At 39.2% G+C, this 17,471-nt stretch overlaps 1 pseudogene; it reads left to right on the forward strand.

Moving 5' to 3' along the window:
• The first annotated feature begins 4,179 nt into the window (after positions 1-4,179).
• Positions 4,180-15,569, forward strand: LOC131423848 (small ribosomal subunit protein eS24-like; annotated as a pseudogene).
• The last annotated feature ends 1,902 nt before the right edge of the window (positions 15,570-17,471 follow it).

The raw sequence follows: 17,471 nt of genomic DNA on the forward strand, positions 1-17,471 counted from the left end.
TTCCAGTTTCATTCCATTATGATCAGATAAAATGCATGGTATTATCTCCACCCCTGTATATTTACTGAGGGTTGCCCTATGGCATAATATATGGTCTATTTTTGAGGAGGATCCATGTGCTGCTGAGAAAAAAGTATATCCACTTGATGATGGTTGATATATTCTATATATGTCAGTTAAGTCTAGGTTGTTGATTGTGATATTGAGTTCTATAGTTTCTTTATTCAGCTTTTGTTTGGAGGATCTGTCCAATTGTGAGAGAGGTGTGTTGAAGTCACCCATAATTATTGTGTTGTGGTCTATTTGATTCTTGAACTTGAGGAGAATTTGTTTTATGAACGTCGCAGCACCATTATTTGGTGCATAAATATTGATAATTGTTATGTCTTGTTGGTAAATGGTTCCTTTTAACAGTATATAATGTCCTTCCTTATCCCTTTTGATTAATTTAGTCTTGAAGTCAATTTTATTCGATATGAGGATGGCCACCCCTGCTTGCTTACGAGGACCGTGTGCATGGTATATTTTTTCCCAACCTTTCACCTTCAGCCTGTGTATGTCTTTTCCAATCAGATGTGTCTCCTGGAGGCAGCATATTGTTGGATTTGTTTTTTTAATCCATGTTACCAGCCTATGTCGCTTTATTGGAGAGTTTAAGCCATTAATGTTTAGAGTTACTATTGATATATGGTTTGTACTTCCAGCCATGTTTGATTATTTATCTTCTTTTTTTTTTTTTTAATTTAGTTTGTTTCTCCATGGTTAGCTTTCCCCCCGCCCTCTGTCTTTATAGAGGCACTTCCCACTGATGGTTTTGGTTATTGTTTTTCATTTCTTCCTCGTGTAGTGTTTTGCTCAAGATGCTTTGCAATGCTGGTTTTCTGGCTGCAAATTCTTTTAGCTTTTGTTTATCATGAAAGATTTTTATTTCGTTATCGTACCTGAAGCTTAATTTTGCTGGATACAGAATTCTTGGTTGGCATCCATTGTCTTTCAGTGTTTGAAATACGTTGTTCCAGGATCTTCTCGCTTTCAGCGTCTGTGATGAAAAATCCGTTGTTAACCTTATTGGTTTACCCCTGAATGTAATCTGCCTCCTTTCTCTTGTAGCTTTTAGTATTTTCTCTTTGTTCTGTATATTGGATATCTTCATAACAATGTGTCTTGGCGTTGGTCTACTGTGATTTTGTGTGCTCGGTGTCCTGTATGCATCTACAATTTGTATATCCGTTTCCTTTTTTATTTCTGGAAAGTTTTCTGTAATTATTTCTTTCAGCAGGTTACTCATTCCCTTGGTTTGAATCTCTGTACCTTCTTCTATCCCGATGACTCGTAGGTTTGGTTTCTTTATGTTATCCCATATCTCTTGGATGTTTTTCTCGTGGTTTTTAACCAGCCTTTCTGAGTTGGCTAGGCTCTTTTCAAGATGATATATTTTGTCTTCATTATCTGATGTTCTGGCTTCTACTTGCTCCACTCTGTTAGTGATACTCTCAATTGAGTTTTTAATTTGGTTTATCGTTTCCTTCATTTCTAGAATTATTGTTTGGTTTTTTTTTATAATCTCAATCTCCTGATAAAGATGCTTAACTTCTTCTTTTATCTGTCTATGTAATTCATTTTCAAAGTGTTCTTTCACTGTTTGGATTTGCTGTCTCGTATCTTCTTTAAGGTTCCATTCCATCTGTCTAAGGTATTCCTTGAGTTCTTTATATGACCATTTTTCTGCTGACTCTAGGTCCTCCTGAATATTTAGGCTGTCCTTCATTGTTTGTACTCCTTTTCTTCCTTGCTTTTTTATGCTGCTCATGTTACTTCTTGTTCTGTTTGACTGCTGAGTTACTGTTTACTCTTATAGATTTATTTGATGCTTGAGAGGAAAGATATTAGAAGGGAAGGGAAGAAGTCACTAAAGAGAATGAGAGTAGGCAGGTAGAATTCAAGGAAGGGGGAATAAGAAGATTGAAAAGAAATGAAAAGACAAAAGAAACAAGAATAACAAAGATTAGATAATAAAGAAAGAAAGAAAAGATGGAAAAAAAATTTTAACAAAAATAATAGTGATAATAAAAAATGAAAATTAAAATTAAAAAAAAATAATAATAAAATTAAAAAAATTAAAAAAAATAGAAACATTGAAAAAAAATTAAAGAACAACAACAAATAAAAATTGAAAATGAAAAAAAAAGAAGAAAGAAAAAAAAAAGAAAAAGAAAAGAAAAAAAAATGATAATAATAATAATAATAAATGCAGTCCTAGAGTTCTATTAACTTCTCTTCCAGTAGGTGGAGCTGTGCCCACTGGGCCAAGCTTCTCCTGTCAATAGGTGGGAACCATTCACTGTGCAGCAGCTCTTTCTCCTAGACTGGGCGGGTCTCCAATCCTGAGTGTCTAGGGCCTTGTCTTGTGTTTCCTCAAGCCAGGCCGTGCTCACCTGTGGCGCTCACCACAATACTGTCTACACGCCAGGTCTGCTGCTCCTGGGAGCCCTGTTTTCATGAACACCTGGGCTCACTCTCCCTGTTTGCCTCCCTCAGACCCTAAGTTTGTAGAGCTTGGGGCTGAGATCCCCCAGCGAATTTGCTTGCCCTCCTGTAGCCACGCCCCCGGTAGCTGGTGCAAGAGACCTCAGTTGTCAGCACTGGTGGGAGCGGTAGCCGGGAGTTCCGCGCCGCGAGTCCTGCGCCACTCCTGGTTCCCTCGGTCTGGTTATTGCGTTCACAGGAGAGCTGGGAGTGGCCCTTAAGGTTTCCCCCGCTGTGTGGAGAGAGATGGCTAGGGGATTACACACCTGTCGCGCTGGTTTCACTGCAGTTATCGCCTCCGCCCATGACGCCATTTCTCTGCCATGGTGATATCCCATGCAAATGGTGACCGTTTGTTCCCTTTGCCGGATGACCAATGCAACGGGTGGGTCCTGACTGTCTCTCCCAATCCCCGTTTCAGTCCTGTGGCCACTGCCTATGAAGGCTCGGTTGGCTTTTACCTCTGTAAGTTCCTAAGGGCCGGCCAATTATTTCAGCGGGATCGTTAGTGCTGAGTCACATGAAGCAGGCGAACCGGAGCTTAATTGCCTCCGATTCGGGCTCTGTGTGTGTGTTCTGAGGGGCCCAGCCTGTACACCCCAGATCCACGTCAGCTCAGCATTGCCTAGTGATCCTGAGCAAACAGCATTTAGACAGTTTACGGCTCCCTATGCCCTCACAGTTGAAGATGTCAGAGACTTGATCTCTCTGCGCCTGCCACCATGTTACATCTCCTCAGTAATATTCATGTTGCCCTTACAGCTTCCTGGTATAAGCAAGTTCTTGGGATTATACAAACTGCTGCTTCTGTTTCCAGTCCAGATTTCTAGAAATGAAACTCTGGGCCGCGCTGACAAGCGTCCGCGCTTGTCTGCGACCGTAGCAGAGCCGCCCTGGCAAGCGTCCGCGCTTGTCTGCGCCCGTAGCAGAGCCGCCCTGGCCTCCGCAGTTCTTCAGCCCGGTGCCAGGCCCCAGGGGCCCAAGCGGCTGCCGCCGCGGCTCTCCGTCCCCCTCCTCCGGAGCACGGGTCCCCTGGCAGGGGGGTGCAGAACGACCCCAGAGCAGGCTCTGCCCGAAGGTGCAGCGGCGAACAGGCCACAGAGACGCTCGAGGCTGCAGTCCAGCCTTCGGAGGACAGGGCTCGGCACGCAGCCCAGCTGCAACCTCTAGGTGCGGCTGCCGGACAGTGTATACGGAGCCATCAAGACAGCAAGCAGAAAGCAAATGGCGGCTCCCGCGGAGTGGATTTTCGGCACAGAAACCACAGCCCCGCCAGCAATCCCAATCCACAAACTCTCCCTGTATAAAAAATATTCAAAAAAAAAAAAAAAAAAGGGCGGGGCGCACTGAGCTTTCTTTGCCTCGGGTACTTACAATCCACTGCTGATTGCACATTCAGCTTCTCCGCCCGGAGCGAAGCGAAAGAGGAAGCAGATGGGAGCAAAGCGCCCGCGGCTCTGAGCAGCCAAGCGTCTCTTTTTCGATTTCTTTGTTCTTCCTGCTCCTTGGCAAAGTGGTCCACTACAGATTAACGGTGAAAGGAGCTTTAACAGACTGTGCGAAATCTCTATTAAAGCCGCTGCTTTGAGCACCACGCTCAGCACTTCAGCAACCCCCGTACGCAGCGGCCATCTTCTCTCCTGATTCTCTCGGCTATATTTGTAAACCATAAATGTAATGACAAAAAGAAGAGCTACAGAAGAAAAAACATCAGATCTGTATAATGTACAAATTGGACACCATTTTGTAATAATCAAGCTGGGCACAGTGGTACATGCCTGTAAACCCAGCAACTTGGGAGGCTGAGGCAGAAGGATTGCAAGTTCAAGCCAGCCTCAGCAACTTAGCAAGTCCCTCTCTCAAAAAGTAAAAAAGGCTGGGGATGTAGCTCAGTGGTTGAGTGTCCCTGGGTTCAATTTCAGGTTTAAAAAAAAAAAAATGAGCAAAAACTGATTATATTGTCATTATTGCCTTCTGTCTAGAGTTGTCAAAAGTCCCCTAAAATGGACATTAATATAATCAATTTTATTTTTCCATCCAATGTATATGTTACTAATTGATTTATGACACTGTTTAAAAACTGCCACAAAATATAACCACAATACCAGTATAATACCTAACAAAATTAATGATAACTTCTTAGTATTATCTATTTTCAGTCTTACCCAGTTATCTCAAAAATGTCCTTTTGCAGTATTATCAATCAGGGGATAAATATTGCATGCCTCTTAGTAAAATGCACTAATCAGAACAAAATATCACTTTTGTGGATTTCTGCCAAAAATGTATAACCTGGATGTAATGAAGAAACATCACTCAAACCCAAGTTGAAAGACAGTCTACAAAATAATTGACCTTTACTCTTCAAAGATGTCAAGGTCATAAAAAACAAAGACTGACAAACTTTCTGGTTATTAAATCATAGTTCAACAGATGGATTGGATGCTGGACAGAAATGAGTGTTTTCCTTTTGCTATAGAAGACATCAGTGAGTCAGTTGGCAAATTTTAAATAAGGTCTGTAGTAAATGTATTACTATTCTATTATTTCATTATTGCACTGTAGTTATATATTAGAATATCCTCATTTTTCAAAAATGCACACTGAAGTGTTTAGATGTGAAGGAACAACTATTTGCAATTTACTCTCAAAAAACTGGGCTAGAGGGCTGGGAGTTGTGGCTCAGTGGTAGAGCGCTTGCCTAGCATATGGGAGGCACTGGGTTCGATCCTCAGCACCACATATAAATAAATAAAGTAAAGGTCCATAGGCAACTAATAGAAAAAAAATTTTTTTAAAAAAAAACTGGGCTAGAGATATAGAGAGTGATAAAGTAAACATGGTAAGACCTTAGCATGGAGAGGGTAGGTGGGAATTCTTAGTACAATGGGAGGTTTTCTCTAAATCTGAAATTAAAAGGTTTTCAAAAGGTCTTTTTTGGGGGGTTGTTTAATCACATTTCAAGGAGATCCATCCATTACATTTGGTTGACTAATTCATTATGGTTCTTATATCTGTAGCAGTTCACATTTCTTTTATGCCATTTATTTGTCAATGAAACTGGATCATTTATTTCACTTTTTTAATTTGGATGATTGTATCCTTGTGTGACATGTTCCTGTATCACCCATTTTTCCTGCAGATTTAGAAACTTCATTAAATTTAAATTCAAAACTTTTTGCAAGACTACTTCATAAGAAGTACTGTGTAGTTCCTATAATATTACATCAGGTACATAATATCTGATGTACTATTTTTAGAGATAAAATTGCTTAGTGTTGGGCACAGTGGCATGCACCTATAATCCCAGCTACTAGGGAGTTTGAGGCAGGAGGATCTCTTAAGCCCAGAAGTTCCAGCCCTGAGCAACTCAGCAAGACCCCTTCTCAGATAGATAGATAGATAGATAGATAGATAGATAGATAGATAGATAGATAGATCCATTGCCAGTTTGTTGTATCATTATAAAGTTCCCCATATCTTTCATCTAGTATAATATCCATTGGTAATTATTTTCTATATCCATTATATTTTTTGAGGTTGTAAAATGGTGATTTTCTAATTCTGTCCTTTCTTTATATATAAATTCTTTACACAACATATTTGCTACATAGCACTGTAGTCTGAGGTTCTAGTTTTTAATCATCAATGCCAGCCTGTATAGACAGTGCCCCCAAATTAATCTTGGAGTCATGGGACCTGTCCAGAGTTTGAAAAGTCAGTTTCTCCCACATGTGATCCTAAATTGACTGGATTTATAAATCACAGCAGCTCTGACCATGCCTTTAGATGTCCAGGCCTCCAGCTCTGCAGACACCTATGGAAAAATGGTGCCCTTATAATGAACAATGGCTAAGTGAAAGACAAAATTAAATTGTTTTAAAATGAAAGATTTAAAAAGTGGTCCTGTGGGCTGGGGCTGTAGCTCAGTTTCCTAGCACATGTGAGGCACTGGGTTCGATCTTTAGCACCACATAAAAATAAACAAATAAAATAAACGCATGCTGTCTATTAAAAAAAATAATAATAAGCAATCCTGTTCCTAGACCACTGTTTCTAGGAGTCAGATCTCAAATGTCAAGGAATGTATGGAATGTCTTCTACACTGTTCTTCAGTCTTAGAACAGGAGCAATGGAAGAATTTAACAAAGTAAACCAAGAATAACAAGCTTTGAGAAAGAGGTTTTTTGAAGAAAAAGTTGATAGTTTAGAGAACAAGTCAGGTAGATTTTTCTCTTTGCCTCCCTGGCTTTCTGAGGACAAACTGCCACCATGAATGACACAGTAACTTTCCAGACCAGCAAGTTCATACCCAACGACTACTTCAGAGGAAACAAATGGTTGATGATGTTCTTTACCCTGTGAAAGCAACAGTACCTAAGAAAGAAATTTGATTAAAAAATTAGCCAAAATGTACAAGACCACATCAGATGTCATCTTTGTGTTTGGATTCAGAATCCATTTTGGAGGTGACAAGATAAGTTAATGATTCCTTGGATTATGCAAAGAAAAATGAACCCAGACATAGACTGGCAAGACATGGTCTGTATGAAAAGAAAAAGATTTCAAGAAAACAGTAAAAGGAACACAAGAACATAATGAAGAAAGTCAAGGGGACTGCAAAGGCAGATGTTAGTGCTGGCAAAAAGCCAGTCTCTGTGGTGATTGTGCAAATTGATTACAAGGATTCATAAACTGAAAACTTAAAAAGAAATGGTAACTTGGACCCAGTGAAATCCAATAGGAAAAGAAGCAAAATCTCAGGAAACTGTACTGCCTCTAAAAGAAGGAACAAGAATATGGGCACTTCTTGGCCAAGTGCTTTTAGAGCTACATAGAGACTTCTTGGTAAGAACTGCTCCTTCAAGCCTGGGACAGTGATATCAAGTATTCCCTGAAGGTCTCGACAGTCTAAGAAGAAAAATCAGTCAAAAGAAAGTAGCTACTCAAGGTATTACTTAATGGGTGTCCAAATGTCACTTGAATCATAGATGGAGACACAGCCTTTGCGGTACCAGAGGAAACATGCCTGAGAAATTTGTACAGCTGAGACTCCAAATGAAGATGGCAAGGAAGGCAAAACACAGGAGAGCCAGGCCTGGATAAGCTATTAGGTCCAATCAGAAAATCCATGCCAGTTAGGATAGTCTTAACTCAGAAAGGAGAGGGTGGCCATGATATTATTAAACAATGGTTGCTTTTGTTCAAACCAGAACCCAGGGACTTAATCTTTCATAATGAAGTTTCCCTTAGACAAAATATAGAACAAAATGTTAAATAGCACATGTCTGGGGCAGAAAGAAGAGAAAATTAGCTTCAAGTTTTTTTAACTTAAAAAAAAGGGAAAGGAGCCATCAGATTCTACAAGTAGCATAGGTGACTCAAAGAAGAAAAGGGATCAATTTTGTTGTGACAAACTCAGTCATTCTGACTGGACTTGGAATTACCTCAGTTACCAGTTTGGCCTTCTGAGGGCAACAACTTCACTCTTCACTGCAGTCTCAAGAATATTCACAGCGTAGTTGCCACTGAGGTGGGAGTGGGTAAGGGATGCACTCATGAAAATGGGGACAGCACTTCCCTGAAGGATTGTTGACTCCTGTAAAGGAGATGATCACACTCTTGCTTGGCCTTGAGCTTAATGGTGAAGCCCAAGAAGCAGAAATGAGGAGCGTTGGAAAGAATGAACCTCCTTTTCCCTAAAAAAAACCCATTACATAACATTTTTTGGTTTCTCTGTGCCCTCTGTCACTACTACAAGGGACATGGATGAATTTTCTAACTGCAAATTAGCAAAACAGGAACTTGGCATCTGTGCCTCAGCCCCTTGGTCCTCCTTGTTCTCTTGGAAGCCTGCTTATCTACAGAGAGAATACATTCTGTTATATTCCTCCAGTCTTCAGACCTTAAAATGGCAGGCAGGATCTGTCCATGCAGTTGAAAGCCTCAAGTTGTCCAACATAACTAACTATTCAAAGGTGTCCTTAATTTAAGGGTTTAATGTCAGAAAGTTCACTCTCCCACTTCTGTAAGCCATTTTTTTCAATATTATCTTTTTCTTTTCCTTTTTCATACCAGGGACTGAACCCAGGGGTGCTTAACAACTGAACCACACATCCCCAGTCCTTATTTTATATTTCATTTAGAAACAGTCTTGCTGAGTTGCTTAGAGCCTTGCTTTTGATGAAGCAGGCTTTGAACTTGCAATCCTCCTGACTTAGCCTCTGGAGCTGCTAGGATTATAGGTGCATGCCACTGCACCCAGCCCAATATAATGTTAATTAGCAATAAAGGTAATATGTCATGTCCCTCTCTTTGGCCATTTATCAAGTGACCCTTCTAGAAGTTTCATAGCCTATCTGGGATGGTGGATATGGCCAGGATATTAGGAAACCACTTCTTAGAGATTCACCAATAATCCAGTGAGAAGGCAAAATAGACATAGTTCTATGTAACTGTAACACTAAGGTTGGGCAAAAAAGCCAGAAAATTGATGGCTAGGATATCATTTGTGAGCCAAATGGACAAAGACATTTTGAAGACCATCAGAACTAGGCTTAGGTTGAGTTCATTCCACCAACCTTAAGACAAGAATTTGAATGCAAATTATTTATTTAAGAGGTAAAGCTAGGAGAAACCAGTTCAAACGATGAAAAATGAAATGGATGGAACACAAAACTGTATTAATGAAGAACTGGGGCTCAACTTCAGTGAGGACCTCTGGGAGATGGCATAGACCACTTTTTATATTGCCCTCCTCACCACCACCACCGCAAAGGAGCAAAAAAAAAAAAAAAAACAACAACCAAAAAAAAAAAGCAGAAATATATATCCCCCAACTTGATGGGTTATGGTTTGAGGGCTGATCCTGGGAGTATTCCTTGGAATTTCCAGCCTGCCTTACACATTACTCCAACACTCTCTGGAGTCCAAAAAAGGCCCTTTTACAAAGACTCAGGAGACTAATGGAAAAAAGATGTGGGCTGGGTGCTGAAAACAACTGCTTCAACTATAGACATTGCATAACAGCAAAATAAGAGCTTAGTTGTCCTCAAGTCTTTTTTATGTATCACCTCACTTGACATTCAAACACAATGTTGTGAAGTATCTAGGCAGCAGTTTTTCTCCTCATCAAGAGTAAAGAGAGGATGAGAAAACAGAATTGGAGAGATGAGAACTTGCCTGAAAGTAAGCACAACAGAAATATCCAAAAAATAATATATGGGAATTTAAAATGAGGACAAAGCCAAGTCTTGAACTTTTTTTAATAAATGGACACAAAGCAATTCTCTTTAATAAGATGAAGTAGAACTTGAAATCTGAACAAGAATTATTTTTTAATGTAAGTGCTTTGCTGAATTTATATACAGCATTAACACAGCCTACTTCCACCAAAGACATCAGATTGCAGCTATCTTTTGCTTATTCTGCAAAAATAGCCATCCAGTCTCCTGGAAACTTCATTCAACTTTTTCATAAGCTTTAGATGATAGATAGAAGATTAAGCAGAAGCTTCAGTTGGAATCTTATTCCTATAATTGATATTTTGAAAAGCTAAAACATGTTCAATTCCTGGTGATGGCAATTTGCATGATTGAATGGCATTGCAAGACTGTTAATTCATACTGAAAACATTCTGCAAAATTAACAATTTCAACGTTCTAAGACTCAAGGAAAGCATTGTCCTTTTTGGATTATAAAATTAGACTATAAAAGAAAAAATATTCGAGAACATTCTCAATTACCTTGGACACAGGGCGAGAAATAAATAAAACTACTATGATTTTGGTGTTTTCTTCATTCAAAAATCATTAGAAGAACAAAATAATGTGCTGTGATAAATAGTAAAAAAAAAATTGTAAATTCAAAGGATAAGAAGAAAGTGAAAGACAAAAAATGATCTCCTACTATCACAAAAAACCAACCCACCCCACCACCTCCATCATTGCCTACAAAGATAAAATCTGAAGCTTAGTATTTTAGGCTCCTCACAATCTGGCCAAAACTGCCTCCTTTGTCATCAAATCTATCTCCAAATCTTGTCAATTCTAACAAAATACATCTCAGTTTCTCTCACCATCACCTACCTAAACTACTGTAAAAGTTTCCTAACTGGCCTCTCTTAACCTGGGCCCATCTAGTCTGTCCTCAGAACAGCTAGAGTGTTTTTTAATGATTCCTTCCCATGTGTGATGACTTTATTGATTGCTTACCCTACATCCACTCTCACTTTCTTTCCTTATAATTTTCAAATTCTTTATGGAACCACTGCATCCTCATTATGTCACAATCATACCGTTGGAGAATGACCCCAACCCCAGCTACAAGGAAGAGGGGAGTTATAACCCACCCTTACTGCAGAGTGGGTTAGCAATGAATAGTAACTAAATCTAAGCCAAAAAGTGTAGGAAGCCCCTGATCACTGTGGCCAATCCAAGTTGATCAATCAGAGGGAAGCTGGTTTATCTTTAAATGACCTAAAGAAGCTACAATTTCCCTATTCTTGTGAGAAGGAAACCATGTACCCTGGTTGCTGCCAAAGCCTTCTTGCAGCATTGAGAGAAACTGGCCCAGGGACTTTCAGAGAGAATTTCAGAGAAAGGAGCCAGAATCCTACCCCCTCTGAAAGCAGTGCTCCTCAGGCCAATAAATCCCTTTTATTGTTTGAAACCTTTAAGTAGGGTTTCTAGTACATGAAATAAAAGCTTCCTGGTGAACACAAAATCAACTCTAAACTGAAGACATGCACCAAATGTCTCCAATCTTATCCCCTGTGAAATCCCACTCTTTTTCAGGTAACCTTTCTGTCTCATAAGCAGGAAACCTTACTTTCCCTGCCTCAATGCTTTTGAATGTTTGTCCCTATTCTTTATGTTAATGTCTCCTTATCTTTCATTCCTCACCTAAAGTATCTCCTTGTAATGACCCAGTCCCCTGTGTAGTCCTATACTAATGTAGGGCCAGGGAGGTTCGGCAACCCCATGAGAAAAGAGGGGAGAAGGTCAGGATGTCAGCTGATCGTCGTCTCAGATGCCACAAGCAAATGTTTCACTCTCCCCTCTGTAAGAATAAAGAGATGGAATCCCAGATGGCTGCTCCCCAGGAGAAAAAGTCATGGAAGCCAGGCCGCACTTCTCTGTGTGGGGGTCTAGAGGCCACAAGCTGGAAGCTGGTGTAGAGTGGTAGGTGAGGAGAGAGTGGGATGAAAGCAAGACAGTGAAGAGACTATAAAGAAGGACTAGAGAGGCTCGAGGGCCGACTGGTTACCACAGCAGAGGTGACAAGGACTTTGAAGCTATGTTGTGTAACACATGGTGTCTGGGTATTCTGCATAAAAAATAATTCTATGGAAAACAGAAATAGATGTTACCAGGAGGCAAGGAAGAAGATATGGTAGCTACTGCTTAATGATTACAGAGATTTTGTTGGGGTAATGAAAAAGTTCTAGATAGGGGTGACAGGTGTACAACAATGTGAATTTAATACTACCGAATTACACATTTTAAAATGGGGTAAATCTTATGTATATTTTATCAAAACTTAAAAAAACCATTCAGAGTAAAGGTGTATTTGGATTTAGAGCTTCAGAGCTTCAATCTAAGGTCTGCTTAAAAAAAAAAAAAAGTTGTTTTTGAATTAAATAGAACTGGGCATGGTGGTACACGCCCATAATCCTAGTTACTCAGGAGGCTAAGGCAGAAGTATCACAAGTTTCAGCTAGACTCTGTCTTAGAAAATAAAAAGGGTTGAGGATGTAGCTCAGTAGTAGAACATCCTATCCAATTAAAAAAAAAAAAGCTAGCTCACTGGTGACTCTGAAGGAAGAACTAGAACAGGCCAAGCCAACCTAGGAGGTTGGCACACTAAACTGGTCAGGAGGGGATGAGAACTTCAACAAGGGCAGTAATAGGAATCAATTCAGAAATAGAATGGTCAGGACCACATGAGTTTCATTTTGGACCTGCTGATTTGAGGCATTATGGTGGACACTGCCCAGCTCCCTTCTTCAGGATTAAGGCACACGTTTCCCCTGCTTGCCTGGGCATAGCTATCAAGGCCCACAGCTGCATTCATTTGTGGACATTGTCCTTGACTAAAAGGAGATGCAAGGGATATTGGATACTTAGGAAGAAATACTTGACAGGTGAACTAATGGGAAGGGATGGCAATTAGAGTTTTGGTTGGATTTAACAACAAAGAGATCATTAGTGACTTTAGCAAGAGGAATATATGAAGAAGGGCAAGTTCTGGGTTTCCAGGGGATGGAGGCCACATAAGAAGCATTGAATACTTTGCTGGATCTGACTCTTAAAGAAAGAGTAGGAATCAGGCCATGGGAAGACTAGCTAAGTAGGGAAAGTAGTGTGAACAAAATAATCCAGAGAAGTGGGTAGTACCCAGGCTTGGCTATGATAAATGGTAGGCTATAGAATTTGAGAGCATTCAACCAGGCTGTCACCATACATATGCCTGAGTTTCACACAGAGTCTCACTAAGTTGCTGAGGCTGGCTTTGAACTTGCAATCCTCATACCTCAGCCTCCCAAATTGCTGGGATTACAGGCATATGCCACCGTGCCCAGATTATTAATACATTTTCTAAAATGAGTTCTATTAAGCCAAATTAATACTCTGATCAGTTTCCTAACCTGTCTGATAAATTCATTTCAGATACTTTTTATATTTTTGTTAATATCATGTTCAAACTTTTAATTCTTCTTTTTATAAATACACAGGAATAATTGAATATATCAAGCTGTATACATTAAATTAATTTTAATTTATCCATAAAATGAATTCCTTTATGACTATTATTTCTATCAAATCCAATTTTACTAGATATATACTTGTGGAATTAAACCTTATCAAGATAATTTGATCTTTGCTGTTTTTTAAAATTTATCTTTGTTGTGTTTTTTTTTTTAATCTCTAGCAAATTTTTGAGTGAGAAATTTTAACCATCATCAGTTTCTTGTTTTAGGAGATACTGCAGTTGCATTTGAGTTCTTTAAGTGGCAGGCCAGAGGATGCCTTTACAATAATAGTCCAGTTACAGTGAATAAACACAGACTTCAGGGTAAAACTTAGTGTCTCCTTTTACTATTGAAGTTCTGAAGCACTAATAAAATCGTTTTCTTTCTTCCCCAAGTCCCTACCTTATGATCAGCCAGTGATTTAAGCTCTGGAGAAAATTTGGCTCATTAATTTATAGGATAGCGTTCATCTTGGCACATTCTTCTTTTCCTTGAAAAGTGACACCAATAGTTATTTTCAATCTCCCTTGAAAACAATGAAAATGACAACCATGTGTCTTTTTTTTTATCTTTTAAATGCAATGATTAGTGAAATTCCTTCTTTAACTAGCCTGTTATTATCCCCGAGCAATGGAATAACCTGGGTTAAGTTATTAAAACAAGCCATCACCATGATGCACATAATAATCATGGATTTATAAGGTTGACCTCTAGAAAATTCCTTGATTTTGGAGCCAACAAAAATGGTAAACTGGTGTAGGTCAAACTAAGATGATTAATTTTAAAAGTTAAGAGGGTAAAACTTGATCTGACAGTATACAACATACCACCACGAAGACTATCTTCACATTAAGCTAGAATTAGAAATCCTCACATCTGGGCAGTAGATCTGACAGCAAAGCCCGAAGTGCCCGCCATCTGGGTAATTAATACAAGAGAAGAACGTGGACAAGGTCGGAACTGCAGTGTCCCAAAATGAATGCCTGTGTGCCTCTTTCCAAGGGCTCACTACTCATCTTCAGCCTGTCTTCTCTAAACAGCTTCTGTTAATTCACCAAAATCTCAGACCACATAGCCAAATTTATTTTTCAAAAGAAGTTGGAGGGCTGGGGCTTGGTTCAGTGGCAGGGCTCTTGCCTAGCACATGTGAGACACTGGGTTCAATCCTTAGCACCACATAAAAATAAACAAATAAGCCAGGTACGGTGATACATGCCTGTAACCCCAGCGCCTCTGGAGCCTGAGGCAGCTTCAACTGCAAGGAGCTAAGCAACTCAGTGAGACCCTGTCTCTAAATAAAATACAAAAAGGGGCTGGGGATCTGTCCCATTGGTCAAATGCCCCTGAGTTCAATCCCTGAAACCTAAATAAATAAATAAATAAAAGCATTCTGTCCATCTATAACTACAAAAAATTTCATAATAAAAAAGTTGGAAATCTGGATTTTTCAGTGAAATTTCCTGACTTTTAATTTATATCTGACTGGCCAATCTCATTTTTACTCCTGATATTTATTACATGATAAATTAAAAATTCAAATATTACTTACCATATAGACCAGTGTTCTCAAAAGTGAGATGGAATGCATATACCCAGGGAATATTTTAAGTGTTTATTTGTGCGTATCCATACACACAGAGTACATTAAAATAATTTTGTCTATGAAATTGCAAAGAGTAATTTATAAAGAAGAGATATATAGTCATCCATTAGTAACCATGATGGACTTGTCCCAGAACCCTTCCAGGATACCAAAATTCATGGACCCTTGAAATTAAATGGTGTAGAGTTTGCATATAACCTACATAATCCTCTCAGACATTTCAAACCATCTCCAGATTGCTTTTAATACATAGTACAATGTAAATGTTGTTACACTGTATTGTTTGGGGGCATAGTGACAAGAAAAGTCTGTATATATTCAAAACAGACACAATTTTTTTCTGAATACTTTCCAACCATATCAAGAGGGCCAACTATAATTGGAGAGAGAATGAGAAAGCACTGAGAAAACATGTTGTAAAACATTTTACAGATAAAGATGTGGAATAAAAAATTCAAAGAACTGATGGAGACTACATCTCTACAATGTTTTATGGAGCAATGATTCTCAAACTTTGATGGACTTAAAATTTTTATTCCAAACAAATGTTCCTAGACTTCACACCATGGTATTCAGAAACGGTCAAAGGTGATAATAAGAAATATGCCTTTTTAGCTGGTGCCCCAAATGATTCTGAACTTAAAAGTCCACTGAGTAGACTTAATAAACACATGTTGTTAACGTTCACAGGCTCTTGCGTCTAAAGATTCTGGGTTCAAATCTTGGCTCGTACACTTATTTTTCACCTGCTATAGGACTTCCAGAAAGTTAACTTGAACTTCTCAAAGCCTCAATCTTCTAATGTATAGAATAGGATAATAATAATGGCTACTTTGTAAGCTTGTAAAACAGTGTTCGGCACAGGAAAGAGTCAACAAATATTAACGATTTTTCCTATGAATAATTCTTAAATCCTGCAGGTGGTATCAGGAATGTTTCAGGGCAAGGTAAGAGGTCATCCTGGGCCCATCTTACGAAGAACCTTTGTCTGCGCATGATCCCCTCCCTTTTATCATACCCTGCTTTGTTCTTCTAAAAATTCTTTTCCTCTTCAAAGCTGCCCTTGATGTTCTTTTTAACTTGATTTCATCTATATAAAAATATTCATGGATATGAACACTCATCATAATAATCTCTCTACTTATGAAGATGTTTGAAGATTTCCTTAATAAAAAAAAATAAATTCTAAAAAGTCTATATTCACAAGAACTGCTCCAAGTACTCCTTTCCTAAGGATGGCTTGGATGGATACCACATGAAATTTACACCCAGGCAATGAATTTCAGACACCAAGTGTTCAACTCCTACCGTGTGTGCATCACTGGAAGGGTTGGTGGTAACACCTGTGTGAATAAGTCCTGCATGGCATTCTTTGTGATGCCTGTCAATCAAGCCAGATAGTATTGGTTTGTCCAAGCTGTGGCATCTGGTGTTTCTAGGCTGATGGTGATCGCACTGTTGAGATGACCCAGTTAGTTAGGCTCAACTTCAGTCAGGTACAAACAAAAACAGATGATCATAGGAAAAGGTAAAAAAAAAAAGTAGAAGATGAGTGTTCATTATTACTATCAGGAAAGACTCAAAACACAGGCCCCAACTTCCACAACTCAGCACCAACAACTTCATTAAAAGGTGCTAGATTTGGAAGTATCATTTAAAAATCACCAAGAAAGTTAACAACTACCAACAAGCATTGAATGTTATACACATTAGCAATAGTCTATTCTTGTGTTAAGAATCTCATTATGCTGAGCTTATAGTGCAAAAAATCCAAATGAACTTTCCCCCAAAGCTAATTATATGAATTAAGACTTCGGTCTCACTGCTGTAACAAAAAGATCCAAGGACACATGGTTCAATCAAGAGTCTATCTGTCGTGCCCATTATAGTCTTGGTGGTCCAGACATTAGGGCTGCATGGTTACAGCCATCACTATGTTGGACTTACAACCCAGTCAGGAGGAAGAGAAGGAAGTGCCGCAGGTGTGCTCAGTGTTTCTTTATAGGTTCATATCATGGAAGTGTATAAATCACTTCCACTCACACCTTGCTGGACAGAACTTATTCACACAGCCACACTTAACTGTAGGGTATGCTGGGCCATTTGGTCACCAGCTGGGTGGCTCTGTGGCCAACCTATTAGAGAGAGGGAATGGATATTGATCAACAACTAGTTGAATGTGTTTCATTCACCCTTCTACAGTAGAAACAAAACCTTTTTAGATTTCCAAAAACATCAGTGGGGAGGTTATATGGGATCATGATTAAGTAGATGGTATTTAGAATCTGACTGCCTGTGTGCAAATCCTGGTTCTCTCACTATTCGTGTGGACATGGGCAAGCTGTTTAACATTTATGTGCTTCATTTTTCTTAGGTTTATTTTGGAAATAAAAACATTAGTACCAACTCTAAAGGATAGTATATTAGGTTTCCACTGCTGTAACAAATTACCTGAGGCTGAAAAACATATAAAGAAAAGAGGTGTATGTAGCTCACAGCTGTAGAGACTAAAAGTTTTAGGTGGCTCCCTTTGTGCTGCCTTTGATGTGGGCCTCCTGGTGCATGGCATCACAGTGGTAGGAGTGCCTG

The sequence above is a fragment of the Marmota monax genome, unplaced genomic scaffold (genome assembly GCF_021218885.2).
Source record: "Marmota monax isolate L192 unplaced genomic scaffold, Marmota_monax_Labrador192_F-V1.1 WCK01_AAM20220418_F8-fsc00139, whole genome shotgun sequence".
Taxonomy (NCBI): domain Eukaryota; kingdom Metazoa; phylum Chordata; class Mammalia; order Rodentia; family Sciuridae; genus Marmota; species Marmota monax.